The sequence below is a fragment of the Monodelphis domestica genome, chromosome 3 (assembly GCF_027887165.1).
Source record: "Monodelphis domestica isolate mMonDom1 chromosome 3, mMonDom1.pri, whole genome shotgun sequence".
Classification (NCBI taxonomy): Eukaryota; Metazoa; Chordata; class Mammalia; order Didelphimorphia; family Didelphidae; genus Monodelphis; species Monodelphis domestica.
Genome location: NC_077229.1, coordinates 86,003,239 through 86,022,240, shown reverse-complemented (window position 1 = coordinate 86,022,240; position 19,002 = coordinate 86,003,239). Strand labels below are relative to the sequence as shown.

The 19,002-nt window shown below is 37.9% G+C and overlaps 1 protein-coding gene and 1 long non-coding RNA gene across 6 annotated transcripts in view; one reads left to right on the top strand and one right to left on the bottom strand.

Annotated features, from left to right (window-relative positions):
* Positions 1-13,700, bottom strand: part of LOC103093554 (uncharacterized) — a 54,265-nt gene extending 40,565 nt beyond the window's left edge. Inside the window, exon 1 of the long non-coding RNA XR_465771.3 lies at positions 13,568-13,700. This is a non-coding gene — a long non-coding RNA (uncharacterized LOC103093554). The remainder of the gene's footprint in view (positions 1-13,567) is intronic.
* The window catches only part of GATAD2A (GATA zinc finger domain containing 2A), a 220,143-nt gene that overhangs the window by 8,878 nt on the left and 192,263 nt on the right, over positions 1-19,002 (top strand). For 2 of the 5 annotated variants that reach the window (XM_007489204.3, XM_007489202.3), the window contains exon 1: positions 13,882-14,020. The exons of the other annotated variants lie outside the window; for them this stretch is intronic. The gene's annotated coding sequence lies outside the window, so the exon portion shown is untranslated. Of the gene's footprint in view, positions 1-13,881; positions 14,021-19,002 lie in introns of those variants that run through there. 5 annotated transcript variants of the gene reach the window in all.

Below are 19,002 nucleotides of genomic sequence, written 5' to 3'. Positions count from 1 at the left end.
AGGTTTAGCCGACCTGTCGAAGCCGTTGCCCGGGGTGTGACTGCTGCCGCATTCTAGCAGCTACTGGGAGCCACAAGTGAGAGCTGGGTGTCAGGTGAGGGTCAGAGGCTGGAGAGCTGCCCTAGGAGGGCACGACAAGCCCTCCATACCAAAGATATTACTCCTCCCTGAGCACCTCATACACCCCTTACACCCCATTGTATCTACTTGTCTGTGAACATGGTTGTATGTCTCCAAAGAATAGCATTTAAGCTCTTTGAGAGCTGAGACCGTATTACTTTCATATTTATATTCCTAGTACCCAGTCCAATGTCTGATACCTGTTAGTTGCTTAATAATATGCTTGTTTATCAAAGAGGTTGTGTATATGTGATTTGTCTTTGTACTCGCCATCACAACCATTTCTTTTGCTCTCAGTTTGACACTTGCATGGACTGCCACTATTTTCATGCCATGGTCTTTCTTTTTATAACAACTGGGAAAAAGTATTTTCCCATGCCCTGTGATTGATGATCTTAGTGGCATCAATTAACAGCATTAACAATTAACAGAATTCATTGCTCCCTGATTATTAGTAACTCAGGCAGTTGTGTAATAACTGTACATATAAATATTAGTTCTAAATATTGAGATTCCTACCCTTAGGGGTTATATGAAATTGCCATAAAGCTTCTTTTGAGGTCTTGATGTTCCAGAATTTCACTGTGCTGAAAACTGTGCTTTGAAAGGATATACTTAAGAAGATTATGTAATAGATAATGGATTGAAGAGAACTAATCTGAGGGAGACTGCCCTAGGAGAATCCTTCAAATCCCTGATGAAAACCTTGGGCAGTGTTACTTAGAAGAAACCTTGTCAGTGTATGTTGTTGGAACCTCAGAGATCATCTAATCTAACACTCATTTATAGATGAGGAAATTTGAGGCCCACAGACTTGCCCAGCTACACATCTAGGAAATTATTAAGTCAAGACTAAAAACTTTAGTCTTCTGACTGGTTGTCTGTGATCAAATCAAAGCTAGAAGGTGTTACCAAAAAATGAGCAAAGTCAGTTTTTTACTTTATCAAGTAATGTTGGACATTATTAAGAGGGAACCGTAAAAAAAGTAAAATGGTAAAAAATCCTGTTAATGAACAGTTTACAACAAAGTAGGTGGCTATGTTCTAGGATTGATTTTCCAAATACAAGATCAGTGACATCTATTAATACATAGGCTGGCATATTACTTGGCATTACTCAAAAGTTATTTATTATTAAATAATAAGGCAGATACCCTAAACCAGTGATAGTGAACCTTTTAGAGGGGCAGGTAAAGTGAGAAATATCTTCAGGCATGTGTGGAGAGGGGAGGGGAACAGCCTGATTTGTGTCCCTCTGGCTTTCTAGTAATGAACTCTGGTGAACTCTGTGCTGGTGTGATAGCACATACCCATAGAGAGGTCTGAGTGCCCCCTCTGGCACATATGCTATAGACTTGCCACCATGGCCCTATGCCAATAATGATAATTGAGTTATGGTGCTTTTAAAATTTGATATATAGTGCTTTTCATACATTCTCTTTATTTGAACTTCACAACAACCCTGTGATGGGCAAGGATGCCCAGGTCCAGGGGTTAAGTTACTTGCTCATGATCACATAGCTAGTTGGATTGTCAGAGGTATGATTTAAGACCAGGAAGGTTTTTCTGACTCTCAAGTGTAAGTACTCTGTCCTTTTTTTTACAAGATTTTAAAATGGAGTTAAGTACCATCCTTGCAGTGATACCTGAAATGAACTCTGAACTTGGAAGCAAGAAACCCTGAATTTGAATGTTACTGCCTCACCTCAATTTTTGCATTTTTACATGAGTTGGAAAGCTCAAAGGAGATAATATCTAATACCTATGTAATTTGGGAAACTTTGTAATTTGGGAAATTTTCTTTTCCTTCCCCCTCCCAGAGTAGACAAGTAATTCCACTGGGTTGTACAAATGTTATCACTTGATACCTATTTCCATATTAATTTTTGGTATAGAACGATTTTAAAAAGCCTAAACTCCAAATCACATACCCATATATACATTTGATAAGTGATGTCATATGTTTTGCTTTTGCATTTCTACATCTATAGTTCTTTCTCTCAATGTGGATAACATTCTTTCCCATAAGTCCTTCAGGAGTGTCCTGGCTTATTGTATTGGTACTGGTAGCAAAGTCCAACATTGGATTATTCCACAGTGTTTTACTTTCTGTGTACAATGTTCTCCTGGTTCTGCTCATTTCACTCTGCATCAGTTCATTGAGGTTCTCCCAGTTCATCAATACTTACAGCACAATAGTATTTCATCACCATCATATACCATAATTTGTTCAGCCATTCTTCAATTGAGGGACAACCTTTCATTTTCCAGTTTTTTTACCACCACAAAGAGTTGTGGCTGTGAATATTTTTGTACAAGTATTTTTCCTTATTATTTCTTTGGGGTACAAACCTAGGAGTGAAGGGTATGTATTTTTTTTTTAAACCCTTAGCTTCTGTCTTGGAATCAATACTGTGTATTGGCTCCAAGGCAGAAGAGTGGTAAGGGCTAGGCAATGGGGGTTAAGTGACTTGCCCAGGGTCACACAGCTGGGAAGTGTCTCTGAGGCCAGATTTGAACCTAGGACCTCCTGTCTCTAGGCCTGGCTCTCAGTCCACTGAGCTACCCAGCTGCCCCCTATGCTTTCTTTTAAAGCCTTTTGTGCATAATTCCATATTGCCTTCCAGAATGGCTGGATAAATTCACAACAACCTTCCAATATTTTTTTCTTTTACTGTCATTGGCCAATTTGCTAGGTGTGAGGTGGTACCTCAGTGTTGCAAAACCACAATTTTTGAAGTGAATGTGTATTTGGGGGTAATTAGTTTGGCAAGAGTATGAAGGATGGACTGGAGAAAAGGGCTAGATTGAAGTCAGGGAAAACGTTTTAGGAGACGATTATAAAAATCTAGGTGAATGGTGATGAAGATCTTTAGGGTTTTGGCAATGATGAAAGGGAAGAATCAAGAATGAGTCTGAGAATTCTAGTTCGTGTAATTGGAAGGAAAATGGGCTCTCTAAGAGAAATAGGGAAGTTTACTGGAGGAGCTGGTATAGTGGAAAGATAAATTCAGTTTTGGACATGTTATGTTTAAGATGCCAGAACCAGCAAGCATTTAGTGAAGTGGGAATGAAATTAAAAAGAGATATGAGACTTGGATAGATATCCTAAGTGACCTGCACAGAGATAATAATTAAAACCCATGGGCACTAATGAGGTCATGAAGGAGACAGTATTTATGGTGAATAGGGCAATTGGGGATACCTACCCTTTGAGGTAGGAAATGGATTATGATACAACAAAGAAGATAAAGAGAAAGGGATTGGTCAAACCAAAGGACAGAAGAGAAAAGTGTCACAAAAGCTCAGGGAGAGTATCCAGGAGGAAGGACAGGGTCAGCAGTGACAAAAGCTGTGGAACAGTTAAATATGATTAAGGACTGAGAAAAGACCATTTGGATAGCACAAAGTCAGAATGCAAGTAATTGAGAATTGAATGAGAAAGAGATGGAGTGGAGTTAGCTAGTAGGAGGACTTTTCCCTAGCAATTTGACTGTTAAAAGGGAGACGAGATATAAGGCAAGAACTTGGGATTCAAAAGGTTAGGGTTAGGGTTTTTTAAGGAGTTGAAAAGACCTGGACATAAAATTATAGAATAAGAGCTGGAAAGGATCTTAGGGGCTGTCTAGTCCAACCTTCTTAGTGTGGCAAAGTAGTTTGCTCTACACCCCACAGGCTGTGGCAGGCTTGGATTTGGATCCACATTCATTGCTTTTGACTATACTATGTTGCTTCTCATGTTTGTAGGAGATTTTTAAAGATTGAAAGGCAAGGGAAGTAAATGACTGGGCAAGATATCCTCAAAAACTGAAGCAAAGGAGTAGAGAAGAGGAGATGATGGTAGAAATATTTTGAACTGTGGAGGAGAGACAGCTTAAGGATGATAGCCAAAATTTCTCAAATAAGTAGTAGGTAGTGAGGAATGGAAAAATGGGATATATATGAGACTTCAGATATTGTGAGGGCCTCGTCTCAAGCAAATATTTCTCAGGTACTGAATCATATGCCCAGTAGAGAGTTATATCCTAAACTCTTATGTCTAAAACTAAACTCACTGTCTTCCCCCCAAAGACTCACCTCTTCCTAACTTCCCTTTTTCTGTCAGTGGCACCTACTATCTTTTCAGTCACCTAGATTCAACTTAGTAGTTATACTTGACTTTATGCTCTCACTTACACTTTGTATCAAATCAGTTTTTGTTAACTGGATTTACCTACCTTGACATTTTTTTAATCTTTAAAAATTAATTTAATTTAATTAGAATATTTTTCCCTGGTTACATAATTCATGTTTTTTTTCCCTCCCCTCTTCCCTCCCCCCTCCTGGAGCCGAAGAGCAATTCCACTGGGTTTTATATGTATCATTGTTCAAAAACCTATTTCCATATTATTAGTATTTGCAATAGAGTGATAATTTAAAGTCAACATCCCCATTGAACCATGTGGTCAACCATATGTTTTTCTTCTGGGTTTCTACTCCCACAGTTCTTTTTCTGGATGTGGATAGCATTCTTTCTTGTAAGTCCTTCAGAATTGCTCAATATCTTTTTAAGCACTTAACTTTGTGGCAAACACTGTGCTAAGCAGAGGGCTATAAAGAACAATAGAAAACTGCCCATATTTTCATTACCTCTTATCCAGACTATTGCAATAATCTCTTAATTGGTTCCCATCTTCTTTCCTTTCCAACCCATATTTTACACAACTGCCAGCATAACATTCCTAAAGCACATCTCTGACCATATCACTACCCTGCTCAAGAACCTTCAGTGATTGCCTTTAGGATAAAATAGCCAAACTCCTCTGGCATCAAAGTCTGGTTCCTGACTGTATTACCAAGCTAATTACAGTTATTTATTCCCCCTGAGGCATATGTTATAGCCAAACTGAGCTGCTTGCAGTTCCTATGCAGAACATTTTATCTCATTCCTCTATGCCTTCACAAGACATCCATATCTGAATAGAGTACTGAAGTTAAAATCAGGAATATCTGGGTTCAAGTCCAAATTCAAATGCTTATTAATTAGCTGTGTGATCCTTAAGTGATTTAGTCTTTCTTTTCCTCAGTTTTCTCATTTGCAAAATGAGAGGGATTACTTCTAAGGTTCCTTCTAGCTCTAAATCTAAGATCCTAGGATCTTGTGTCCTCTCCCTCTTGGAATTCTAGACTTCTGTCAAGGCTCAGTTCAGGTACTATCTTTGTAAATAGACTTTTCCTAATTTTTCCAGTTGTTGGTTCAACATTACCACTCTATTTTCCATTGTTGGGTATTTATTTTGTAAGTACTCTGTATTTATTTGTGAACATTTTCTCCTTTCAGTAAAATGTAAGCTCTTTGAGGGTTGGAACTGTATTACTTTTGCATTTATATTCTTAAGTGCTTATTGACCTGCTGAATTACGAGGATAATACATATTGCTGAAGTAGCTACCCATAGGTTTACAGGCTCATAGATAAACAGTTGGAAGGGGACCTCAAAGGTCGTTGTGTTCAACTCCCTCATTTTATAGTTGAAGAAATTGAGATCCAGAGAGGCTAAGTAACTTGCTCAGCAACACATAGCTAAGTGAATAAGTGTCTGAGTCAGGATTTGGAACTGGAGTATACCTGATTCTCAAATTCATTATTCTGTCCAGTACCATGCTGCATTAACACTACCAAGTCAGAAAAGTTATGCCTGAACTGAGGGGATGGTTTGGAAAAATAGGGAAGAGACTGAGGAAGCAGAGATCACATTGAGGGCAAAAATAAAAGGAGGAATGAAGCTTTGGGAAAGTGGTAGCATAGCTTGTGATGGGGGTGGAATTTCAGAATTTTAGGACTTTTAGAAAGAGCAATATCTGGTGATGGTGAGTTCTTTTAAGGTGGTATTAATCCTGCTAGGTAGTTGATGTTTAAAAGTAGAGAGGTCATAGCAGTTAAGATGATTAAAGAACTGAGAAGCTAGGATATATTATAAAGGCATTAATGTCAGTATTAAGGATTCATGGAATGGTGTGGATCAAGCCATGTTCAAAGTAATTGAGGAAGGTGGGAAAGTATCTTGGGTCTGTTTATGAGTGACAAGTTTATTAATATTGATAGTTTGAACTTTAAAGGAGTGAAAGTTGTTGAGTAGTGGCAGAGCAAGATCTTCTGGACATAACAGAGGGAAACAAGAAGCTCCTTCTGGCTTTGAGAGTTGGGACATGAGAGAGAATACAGTAGGGAGTGTACAAATGATATGTAAATACTGACAGTTCCTCTGAACTGAATTCTGTCTGGGGTATTCCTCATTTGAACAGAATCCACCTAAGACTTTTATACTTCAGAACTTCCTTATTTCTTAAATGCATTTTTTTTTAAAGCGTCAGGCTTTTTTATTTCACCCTAAGCTATCTTTGTTGAAAGAGGACTTTTGACCTAATTTGTAACAGAATAAGATTTCAAACTTCTCCCAAACCAATTTTTCTTTAGTAAAACATGGATCTTACTCATTAATCCATCCAAATGAGAGAAGGTATTGCTAACAGATTTGGGTTTTAGGCCCAAATATGCCATTAATTTGCTTTGTGATTTTGGGTAAATCATAACCTAATACTTTGGTAGGGTTCTCAGTTCCTCTCTGAAAAATAAGGAGATTGGTTTTCTGCCAACTGAAAGATCCTATTTACCCCTACCCCCCAAGTTGATTTTAAAAGTTTTTCTTGTCTTTTATTCAGACAGTTATGGTTTGGAAAGAACAGTTTTTGGAATCAAAAGACCCAAGTTTGGATGCTGGTTTTGCCATTTATTATCTGTATTTGAATATGTTGTTTAATCATTCTGAGTTTCAGTTTCTGTTTCTTTTATTTATTTTAAACCCTTACCTTCCATCTTAGAATCAATACTGTGTATTGGTTCCAAGGCAGAAGAGCTGTAAGGGCTAGGCAATGGGGGTCAAGTGACTTGCCTAGGGTCACACAGCTAGGAAATGAGTAATAATGCTTGATTTATCTACTTCAAAGGGCTGTTGGAAGGATCAAGTTAAAAGTATAAACAAATCTCTGTGTGTATATATGTATATATAAATATACACATAAGCCCTTTACTAATTACAAAGTGTTATAAATGTTAGCTGGTTGTGGTGTTTTTCCTCTACTAACAAACTTCTTAATCAGTTATTTGATCATATTATGGAAGTGATTTTGGGTTTTAGAAGGCTCATATCTATCCAGCAGTAGAGTGCATATTCTCACAGGTCTTACCAAGCTGGAAAAGCTTCTAGTATGGGCTTGATGACAGACTGTAGATCTGTCATCTGAGGATCAGCTTAGCTAAATTCAGAATAGCTCATTACTAGAAGGTGGGTCAATAGGTAATTCAGTTTGGTTTTTTTTTTAGTCACAGAAACCTAGGAAAATATTCCATTAAAATGTGAAAGGATTGCATTCTCTATCCTTACGAAGAACGCAAAATATGGATCCGAATATTGAAGTAATATATTAAAAAAACCCAAAGGAAATCCAGGAGAGAAAGAGAATAAAATACTATTTAGAAGCCCATTTAAGAGCGAGTAAGCAGTCCCTTTCCCCTTTCCTCCTCTTGCCCTCTTTCAGCTGCTATAAAGGTAGAAGAACTTTCCATTTGTTTTATCTACATTTGTAGCCCAGAAAATTCAAGGAGGGAGGGAAAGGGAAGATTATGTGTGTGATTACTTTTTAAACATAGGAACTTTCTTTATGTCTATTAGCACCCTTTTAAAGACGGAGCTCAAGTTGCTTCTTAGCTAAGGTTTAAATAGCATTCTGACTTTACTCAAGAAGACTAAAGATCAAATGTATCAAGAAAGATATTTTCCTTGGCAAAATTTTTGGGTTTTGTTTTTAAATTCCTTAGTACCTAGAAAACATGGCTCAAGGACTAACTTTTCAGAGATTTAATTTGATCTAAATGTAGGTAGGTAGTTTTACCACAGATGTAGACACAAAGGAGATGTTCCCTGCCAAATAATGACATATGCAGATGAAGACAGTGGGAGATATACTTCCTGTTCACTACAATGGTTTTAAGCAGTTTCTGTTTAACCCTTTTAGTATACTATTTGTTGCTTATAGAGGTTATTTTCATAAAGGAGGGTCCTTCTAGCCTCATTGTTCTAAAATCTAAAGCCAAGTCAAAGCTGGATTTCTTCAAATATTAAATATACAGAAACCTTGCATTTAAAAATAGAATTATGTATTCAGAACAGCATAGTTAAAGATATTTTACTGTTGACATAGTGAACTGTGTCCAGAAAAGACATTGTTCTGGGGTGTGTATTTAAATATTATTGAGCGTACTACAAAGAAACAAACAGATGTTTGCTGTTTATGTTCAGTTTTCTCTCCTTTCCCAAAAGAACTTCCATATTCCTTCTCTTGTGTAAGAATGGCATAGGGTTTTTGGTGACATTAACTTTGCTGCTTGTAACACTTGGAAGAATTTATTTTCTTCTAGCATTATGCTAGTACTTAAATATTTTTCAGAGCATGTCTGTGGGGGAAAAGGTAAAAATTAAAGTTATTTTGTTTTAAATTTCTCACCTACTCAGTCCTTTAAATGTATTTTTCCTTTATTAGATGTATAACTAAAGTAGACCTCTCCTTGGCTTATGGCTGGAAGTGTTTCTCAATTCATTGATAGAACTATTTACAGAACTAGACTTTAGTTCATAGGGGTCAAACTTGTCCAAACTGCAGCAGAACTCTGAGTGTTGTAGGAACCAGATTAAGATGTAATTGGGAAATAGTTAATAAAATTTTTAAAAATATATAACAGCATAGAAAATTTTAACTTGTGTTTTTCTAAATCATGAGGGTTGCAAGGATTCAGTTCTATTTGAGTTGTAAATCATAGTTTGCCAATAGATCAGTAGAATTGGGGGAAAACCCATCAAAGGTTTTTTGCTTGTCTTTAGGAAGCTAACAGTGAATGATAGTGTCATGGGATCATTGAATTAGAACTAGAAGGAATTATAAAAGTCTTTGATTTAAGCCCCTTATTTTAGAAATGTGGGGTTCAGAGAGGGTGTCAAAGATTACAGTAAGCAGTAGATCTTGGGATTGGAATCTAGGGTTTCTGACTTTCGTTATTCTACACTACTTTCTTCAGTTCATTCCCGGCCAGTTATTCATGCATGTCATGGCTTACTTCTCAGTACATCGTTTAGAAAGCCTACTTTTAAATACTGAAAATCTCAGGATTTAATCTGATATTCATGGTTGATAAAAGACCTACCATAATTTGAGCTCAGAAGAAACAGATATAAGGCTCCGAGGATGCAAAGATAAAAGCAAATATTGGACCTTCAAGCTTTTTATTTTATTTTATTTTTTTGAGTATAATACTATGTTACCTTGGTATCAATTGTATCAGAATTATGTCATAAGTGGTACAATAATTATTATTTGTAAAATATCGATTAGTATGGTGTTATCAATGCCATACGTCAAGGGGACTCTCAAGTATTGACTATTTTGTTCTTTGGAATTAAGGAAGACCTCAATTCAGGATACAGTTGAGAAAAACATGGCACCAGTTATAGTAATCATTTTAATTAGAAAACCTTCACCTTCAGAATCTGGTTGCATCATATTTCATAATCATCAGAATTGAAAATATTTGCTAATAAGTACGAATTGGTTAAAAATAGGCACTGAGTAGTGAACCCACCGGCTGTCTGATAACTAAGTAACCATTTTATCCTGAGCATTAGGATTCTCAAATATCATTGGTCTTTTATCAGCTACACATCTTTTTATTATTGACCTGCTCATCCTTCTCTCCCCACCCTCTTACCACCCATTACAAAAAACAAGCTTTATAACAACTGTGCCTCATCTCCCAACTGGAAAAACTGGCATGTATATATATGTGGCAGTTCCCTCTGGAGGAGCCCATCTATTGCCAATCCATGCACCAGTCCACAGGGGTGTGTCATTAATATAGTGCAGCTGCTGCCTTCCTCTGTAGAACAGTGTCACCTTAGTGACACTCCCAGGGTTTGCCAGTTTAGAGTCTGGAATCCTTACATCTGTCTCAAGTTCAGGGTCTCCCATCTGACCACACTTTGCTCTGTTTGTATTTAATTAAGTTGGCATTAATCAAGGCCCAGGTGAGGAGCAGTGAGGTAATATTTTGCTTGCATTGCTATAACATTCATCATCTGATGAACAATTTGGAGTGTTAAACAGATTTGGAAACAAACACAGGTGTTAAGCATTCAAAAAGCAGAGTTATAGTGACAACTGCAGGATGCTTTATTTTAGCCAAGTTTTTAAACTTAGAAAACTTCTTGGTTTGCTTCCTAAAACACCTGTTTGAGAGAGTTTAGAATTTTGTAGTTGAAATGTGTGACTTGCTTGTAATATCAAGTTGACAAATTTAGATTGAGAGGATGGGGGTGGAGGGCTGAGTGGTGTCACTGGTGTATTTTGTATTACTTTTTGGCTTGTGGAATGTCTCTTGGCTTGTGGAATACACCAGGGTTCGGTGTATTACTGCATTTAAATATTGTTGGATGGGCAGTTATGAGACTATTACTAACTGCTGATCACAGAGCTCAAAACATCAAAATTGACTCTGAAACTTCCTAATGAAGGAGCTGTATTGTAGAAAAATGATTTCATTAATGAAAATAGATGTCCATGGATCCTAATGCATGGATCTTGAGAAGAAGTATGTATTGTAATGTTGACAGAACATGAGGGAGAATAGCTATTTTTCTGATAAACCAGAACATGATTTGATTTGGCCTTGGCATTGGTTGCCTCTTTGAAATATTGTTGCGATATTCTTTTCTGCCCCTTCTTCCTTCTTTACTCTTTCTGAAGAATTTCAGAAGATCTTGTTATATTTTAAAAAATCTTTTGCTCAGAACTAAACTTATCTTTTTCACATTGTCAATCATAGTTTTGTTTCAACTTTTTAAAGAAGCAATATGGTAGCGAGTACTGGAGTTAGAAGCAGAGGATATGGTTTTGAATTATAGCTCTTAAACATATAATAATTCAAATTTTTATAACTAGGCAGGTTTATAACCAGCTTTACTCACAATCATGTGAGGTAGATAGTGCAAGTATTATTTCCATTTGGCAAGTGAAGAAATTGAAGGCAGAGCAAAATTAAATGACTTGTCCAGGGTTATCTTGCTTTTATTTGAAGTATGAATTTAGGTTTCCTAACTCCAATGGTAGTATTCTTTATACTATATATACACACTATTCTATACTCCCATTTACTAGTTATATGACTTTGAGGATATCATTAAATCTCTGTATCAATTACTTCCTCTGTAAAATGTATATAATACTTCAATTATCTACCTCCACTACTTATTATAGAAAGCAGCATAGTGTAAAACTTAAAATGCTACATATAAAAAGTATAGCATGTGCTTCTGATGAGTTATCTCTCTTCCTCTTCCTCTCCCTCTCCAAGGCACCATTGATGTTGCTCAGGGGGGCATATTGAGAAGTAACTGGAGAGGGAGGGCTGAATTCCCAAGGTATCTGGAGGGTGGGCCTTAGGATTTCTTTTCTTAGGTTCTCATCATTGTTCAACAAAAATCTTTTGTTTTAGCTAATTTTCTCCCGTTTTTTTTTTCTTTAAGGGCAGGAAGGGAGCATAAATGTTGGTCATAATGTAAGTCTGCATTAAACATACTAAGGGAATCTTCATACATTAGAAGTGCTGCATGTTTTTGGCTGAGCATATCAAATTAACAGCAGCTCCTGAGGATTTGGGAATCCATATTTTGGGAAGGATATCTATGGTTTGGGATGTCCAGAAGAGGGTACTAGGACACTAAAGGAGGCCATGTCTTATTGGGGATCACTTGAAGTGGCTGGCTGATAGCTTGGGTGATACTTGGGAGAGGGAGAGGGAAAAAGAGACAGTTGGCTGTCTTTATGTAGTTGGAACAGGTTGTTTAGGAGCCAGGAATTAGATTTGTTTTTCATGACCTAGAAGACATAGCTAAGAGCAATGGATGTAAACTGTATATTTTAGCAAATTCTCAACTTTCAGAGCTATCTAAAAGTGAAATGGGTTGACTAGACTGGCAGTGGGCTCCCTTTCACTAGATGTCTTTGGGTAGAAGTTGGTAACAGCTGACATTGACTGATATTGTAAAGGTCATTCCTTTTTAAGGACCCTCCAAACCTGAGATAATATAATTTCTAATACAGATAGATCTAAAATCACAGAATTGCAGACCTGGAAGGTACTTTAGAAATAATTTAGTTAGCTTCTCTTCCCCAATTCTCTCAACAGAGGAAATATCACAGTAAATGGGAGAATAGGCTGTGATGCAGAATTTGCAAAGTCCAGTGCTCTTTCTTCATTACCACACTGCCTTCCTAAGCTTCCCTCAGTAAGCTTTGTTTTCTACAGTTTCATCATGGCTCAGGAATACAGCTAGTGTGACACTACAAATTCGACTAATTGACTGAAACTAGATCATAGAAAAGTAGAACTGGAAGGGGCCTTAAAGGCCTGGAAAATAGATAAAGCAATTATTAAGCTCCTGTTATGGACTTTCCAGGCATGACAGTTTATTACAGAAAATTATTCTTACCTGTATCCTTTGGAATAATTTTATTTCTGTATTGTGCACTTCAGAGCAAAAAGAGCTGGGTCTCACCAGTTTGGTTTGGGAACTCAGGCTGCTTACAGCTAAGAAAGTTGCCCTAGGCAATACAAGTTAAATGACTTGGGGAGTTGGACGGCAGAGACTATCCAGGACATCAAGTTGACTCTTATTTCAGTATTTATAAGTGATAATTCTCCACTTAATAGTTTGTTCTTTTAAAAATGAATAACTATATTCTATAAAAGTGAAGTAATGTATTTCAGGTATATTTCAGGTTGCAGGGAGATCATTTATTCAGAAAATATTTATTAAACTTACCTCTATGGGGACCTCTAATGGGAGTGGAGGTGGGGAGAAATAGCATAGATAAAAGACGTAGTCTTGCTCACAAGGAGTTTGCAATATTTCTGCTCTTTGGAGAAAGAGACTGTATTTTATGCAAGCTTTATATATCCCCAGGATCTGGCGCAGTTCTCAACACATCGAAGCTTACTAAATGTTTCTGCTATCAGCACTTATTAAAATGAATTCTGAGTCTGTCGTACTGGTTAAAACTCTCAGTAATACTAATGTTGCCAACATTCATCAATACTAAACTATTGGCTATTTCTCACATATTTTGGGGAGCTGAGAGATTTTACTTTAAAACACCCCCCCCCCCAAAACAAAACAAAACAAAATAAAAGCAATGGGTTGGGCCGGGTGGTTCCACAGCATGAATTCTTGGCCAAAGCGTGAATTCACGGTGCCCCCAGCGAAGAGGATCTAAAGAAGTCGAATAAAGTAATTTCTCCATCTTGTTATGGGCATTCTAATACCTTGTCTCTTACCTACTGGTAATTTCTTTGAACTCACCTCTGGCAGTATGGAGTGGATAGCTCCTTGGTATCTTGAAGAGACTCGTTCAAGGGGGGAGGCGATCGTGGGAGGTTGGGGTGGGAGAGCCGCCCACTGCTGGAAGCTACTTCTACTTGTCCGGACCGCATGCTCCTAGGCGCAGCGCCTTTCCTGGTCTGGCCTTGGTGTTTTGCCTTTAAGAGCTCCCCTGTGTTTTGGGGGTAGTAATGGACTGTGTGTGCTGACCCTGGTGCGCATGTTCAGGGTAGTGACGCCGCGGCTCCATGTGTAAGAAGCGCATTATTTGGCAACCGGAGGAGCGGCGGCGAAGAGGATTAGAGGGATCCCCGCCTGAGGGAAAGTTGGTGGGGGTGGCTGGGGGAAAGCCAGGGTACGTACCCGTTAAAAAAAAAAAAAAAGAATCCCAACCGCCCAAACCTGTCTTGCGCTGAATTTTAGTGTCTTCAGAGGGTAAGATCCGGATTAAAACTTCTAATTTTTTTGAGGGGGGGGGGTAGAGGGGCGTGGTGGTGGTAGGGTGCTGTGGAGTGGGGGTGGGGTGGGGATAGAAGTTACTAGAGAAATGTTTTGGAATTGATGTATTCTGCCCCCTCCCCCTCCCGTGTAGGAAACTGAAAGTACCTATAATAAACCGGTTAACCGGGGCTATTCCTGGACTGGGAAAAGTCTTGAATTAAAGTGTAGGACTACGCATATTAGTCGAAGTCAGTGGTTAATGAGTTGGTTTTTTTTTTTCCCTTTTCTGGAAAATAACTTTTTTCGAGGTTTTTCTGGGAGTGGGGATGGGTCATGGAAAAAAAAAGTAAGAATTAAGGAGTTAAATTTTTGCGAGCTTCTTCCGCTTTACTTGAAGTCGTCTCCCCCCCTCCCCCTGCAAATGTTTGAGTTCCGAACTGCAATGTAAGAGATGAAAGTTTGGAGGAATGTATCTCGTGAAGAGGTGGATGCAAATGGGGAAACCAGGATGGGGAAGGACTATTAATTGTTTCTGAAAGTTATTAAAGGCTTTTAATCTTTTCTGCTGCCAGCTTCCTCTTCTTCCTCCATCACATGCGTTCCACTCTTCCTCCCAGGGTAGGGAGGCGATAGTGGTTGAGTTGGGTGTAGGGAAAAGCCGATAGTATTACTTTGAAAGGCGCGACTTTAAAATGGTCATATTGAGATCTGGCGCTTTGAAAAAGAGGTGCCCTTTGGGGGATCTTGTTCGAGAGTGTGGTGGCCGGTATTGGATACTTTTCAGGTCTTGTATTTTGTAGAATACCTTTTCTCTGCTTCTCAGTTTGTGGGTGTGGAGCATAGCAGCAGGAGCCTAGGGTTTCTGGGTGGCTTTACCAAGGGATGGGGGGTGGGGGGTAATGGACATATTTGTGTGTGTGTCTCTTTTGGTTGAGCCCCAGTCGTGGCACTTAACCCGACTGTGGCAGCCAGACCGAATCTCCTGTCAGAATAAGAGTCCCCCCTCAAAGACATTCATCTATTCTCTCTCTCTCATTCTCTCTCTCTCTCTCTCTCTCTCTCTCTCTCTCACTCCTCCCCCTCCCCCCTCTTTTTTACTCTCTTCCTCTCTTTTCTATGCTCTCTACCACTCTTTCCACTCTACTACTACTTCCTCTCCTCTCCTCTCCTCTCCTCTCCTCTCCTCTCCTCTCCTCTCCTCTCCTCTCCTCTCCTCTCCTCTCCTCTCCTCTCCTCTCCTCTCCTCTCCTCTCCTCTTCCTTAAATTTCCTACTATTTTCTTACCCAGTTTTCGGGGTTCTACCTCTTCATTCTTCATTCTGATCTTTATAGATTTTTCTCTTTACCTGTAATGGGTCAACAGCTGTGGCTGGACCATTCTTACTCAGCAACAGCTGATTTTCTTAAGGGATTATCTTGAGAATTTTGAGCTGGTCATTTCAACCCCTAAAGGAAGAGGAAGGACCCTTAAGTATTACCACTTTTGAAAATATTGAAGTTTGGTAAATGATTTTCTTTAAGTAATTTTTTGGGGTTATTTTAAATTGGCACCATTGAAAGTTTTTCTGAAGGATTTTGGGAATCTTGAATTTTGTCAGATAAATCAGCTTTTGGTCCAGTCCAAAACAGGATAAGAATGTAGCTAATCCTTATCCTACTAGGCCTTTTTAGATCAAAGTGTGAGTCACTTGAGGATTTTATTTTTTCTCTCCTCAGCTCCCTAATTCTCCCCCCCTTCCCCCATTTAATTTTCATTCTCTTGCTAAGTGCTGATTCATACAGTGACACCTTCTGGTAGTGATAGAGCATGAGGAAACTGATAAAGCCTATATATGACTTTTGGTCATTTGTTTAGAATCTTAGATGTCAGCTGGAGAAGGAATCTTCTTAAAACATAATGTTAGGCTAGAAGGAAACTCAAGAGACTGACTAGTTTAGCCCTCTCATTTTAAAGATCAGACAGACATATAAAGAAGTGAAATTAATTACCTAAGAAAACAGTGTCAGGGTCTGAAGTAGAACTGATGTGACCAATGGACTATTACAGCTTTATAATTGCTGAGTCTATAGTCTTCTAGACCAGTCTTTTTCTATTCTGGGAAATATTTTTTTTTTTGCAATTGTTACTTTAAAAAACAAAAAACTTGGCTACAAGGCAGTATACTTGTTGACACTAACCAATTGAGATCATCTGTAGGTTAAGAAGAAGAGTTGTTAGACTTTGTAACAGATTTATTGAGAGATTGTAGAATATCCTCCAAAGATGAAGCAAATTGAACATTGTACTTCTTATGAAGTATGTGCACTCTTTCTTCCAAAATGGAGGTGTCTTATTCACAAAGAGATAAAATTGCTGTTTTAAAAATGTAGCTTTTTTTTTATTAAGCAGCATGATATAATTGAAAATGCTTTTCTACTTATTGTTAATGTTGTTATAATTGGCTGATGTACAGTGCTTAAAGGTTTACAGAATGCTTTTATATATGTTGTGACTTGTTCCTTTTAACACCCCTTTGAGTACTAATAGGTATTATCCCCATTTTACAGATTAAAAAACCAAAAACTAAAGCTCAGAAAAGTTAAATGAATTGCCCATAGCTAGTGTGAGGTTGATTTTTGACCTCAGATTTTCTGATTTCAAGTTTAGCATTATAATGACTTGTCTCCCCCAAATTTTATCTAGCCCAATTTCCTCCTATTTGTTGTCTGACTAAATCACTTTTTTCTTTTAAATAAAATTTAATGTATATTGCTATCTTTTGTTTTTGTCATTAAAAAATAGACCCTTAATACTCCTTATTTTAATGACCTTTCCCCTTCTCATGCCTTTTGCCCTACTACCTATCAAATCATCTCTTGTGTTAAAAAAAAAAAATACAGTTCATCAAAGGTAACCAATACATAATAAACCAAATTTAACAGTATTTATATAATGTTTTGTATCCATGGACATCCAACTTTGCCAATAATGAAGGTACATTTTCTCATCTCTCATCTGGGGCCAAGTTTAGTCATTATAAATACCTGACATTTAACCTAATACCTTTTTTTTTTTTAAACTTACTTTCTGTCTTAGAATCAATAGTGTGTATTGGTTCCAATGTAGGAGTGATAAGAGCTAGGCAATGGGCCAAGCAATGGGGGTTGAGTGACTTACCCAGGGTCACACAGGTAGGCAGTGTCTTGAGGCCAGATTTGAACCTAGGACCTCCTATCTCCAAGAATGACTTTCAATCCACTGAGCCACCTTGCTGCCTTCTTAATATCTTAAAAACATTTTTTTTCCTAACCCTTATCTTCTGTCTTAGAATCAATTATTGGTAAGGGCTATGCAAATGAGTTAAGTGATTTGCCCAGGATCACACAGGAACTATCTGAAGCTAGATTTGAAACCCAAGTTCTCCTTTCCAGGCCTGGCACTCTATCCACTGTGCTACCTAGCTGCTTTTCAGCTTAGTATCGTTTTAAAGATGTAGTATGTACTGATGGACAAACTGTCCAGGTGCATTATTCACTTGTTTTTCAAGTGTGGGTGTCTAAGCCAATTTCTTTAATGTTCGATGTTTTGAGGGTGACTAAAAGTAGAAGAATCAAAATTGCAGGTGCCCCAAAGGGCATTGAAAAGACAAATTTGGTGGGTATAAGATTATAGCATCTTACCATGATGATTTGGCTAGAGAAATGTCACATGACATCATAAAGAATATATGTAACCAGAAATAAGATAACTTACTGCTTGAGAGATGGAGATTGAATAAATAAATGGATATGTTTCACTGGCATACATGGAATAATAAAATAACTAGAGAAAAATTTCCAGCTTCTTGGTTAGATCCTTTGTAGAAAGACTTGAATAAGAATATCATAGGCCTGTGATGGTGAGCCTATGAGCATGTGTGCCAAACAGGGCATGCATTGCCCTCTCTGTGGGCACAAGTGCTGTTGCCTGCAGAGGGACTTGGTCCTTCCCTTTTCCACCTCACCTGTGGACATTTTTTCACTTCTCTTGCCTCTCTGCCCAGCAGCCCATTGGGAGCTCTTTCTCCCTCCTCCCTCCCCCCTCCCATGTCTGAGGTAAGGGGTGGGGTGGGGCACTTGGTCTCTACTGGGCAGGGCATAATATATAGCACTTGGTCTCTAAAAGGTTTGCCATCACTATCATAGACTGAGAAAATATGGATGAGTTATGGTTCATGAGTCTACTGAAATTATTCAAGTATATTTCAAGGAGTTATGCAAAAAATGGAAATTGACATTCATTCTGATAAGGAGAGGAGAGATGGCATAATTTAAAGGGATAAGACACATATACACAAAAGTATGGTTGCAGGGAAGAATGTGATTTTGAGGGCAAAAGAAAAGATCCAAACTAAAATGATATAAAATTTTTCTTAAGGAAAAAGATCACTTTTAGCTATAGTCATGAAAGCTTTATGGAGAGTGTGACCCCGAAGTCCCTGAAGGAAGTAAGGGAACTTGAACAGGCAGTGTTGTAGAATGAGTATTCTAGATATGGGGAATGGTTTGTTTAGATGCTTATAGGTAGGAGAATCCAATATAATATTTAAAATAGATTTAGAGCTGGAATAAGATCACATAAATAGCTAGCTGACCAGTTTTTTAAAATTTAAATTTGTTACATTAAAATAACTCTCTTCCTCCACCCCTCCCCCATTAGAGAAGGCATCATTTGACAAAAATACATAGGAATATAAAAACTATGTCTTATATTTCTATTTATCAGTCTTTCTCTGGAGGTGGACAGACATAAGTCATTCTTCAAATAACATTTCTGTTGCTATATATAATGTTCTCTTGGTTCTGCTTGTTTCACTCTTCATAATTTCACATAGATCTTTCCAAGGTTTTTTAAAAACTAAGCCCACTGTTTCTACGGCAGAGTAGTATTCCATCATAATCATCTGCCATGACTTGTTTAGCCATTCCTCAATTGATGGGCTTCCCTTCAATTTCCA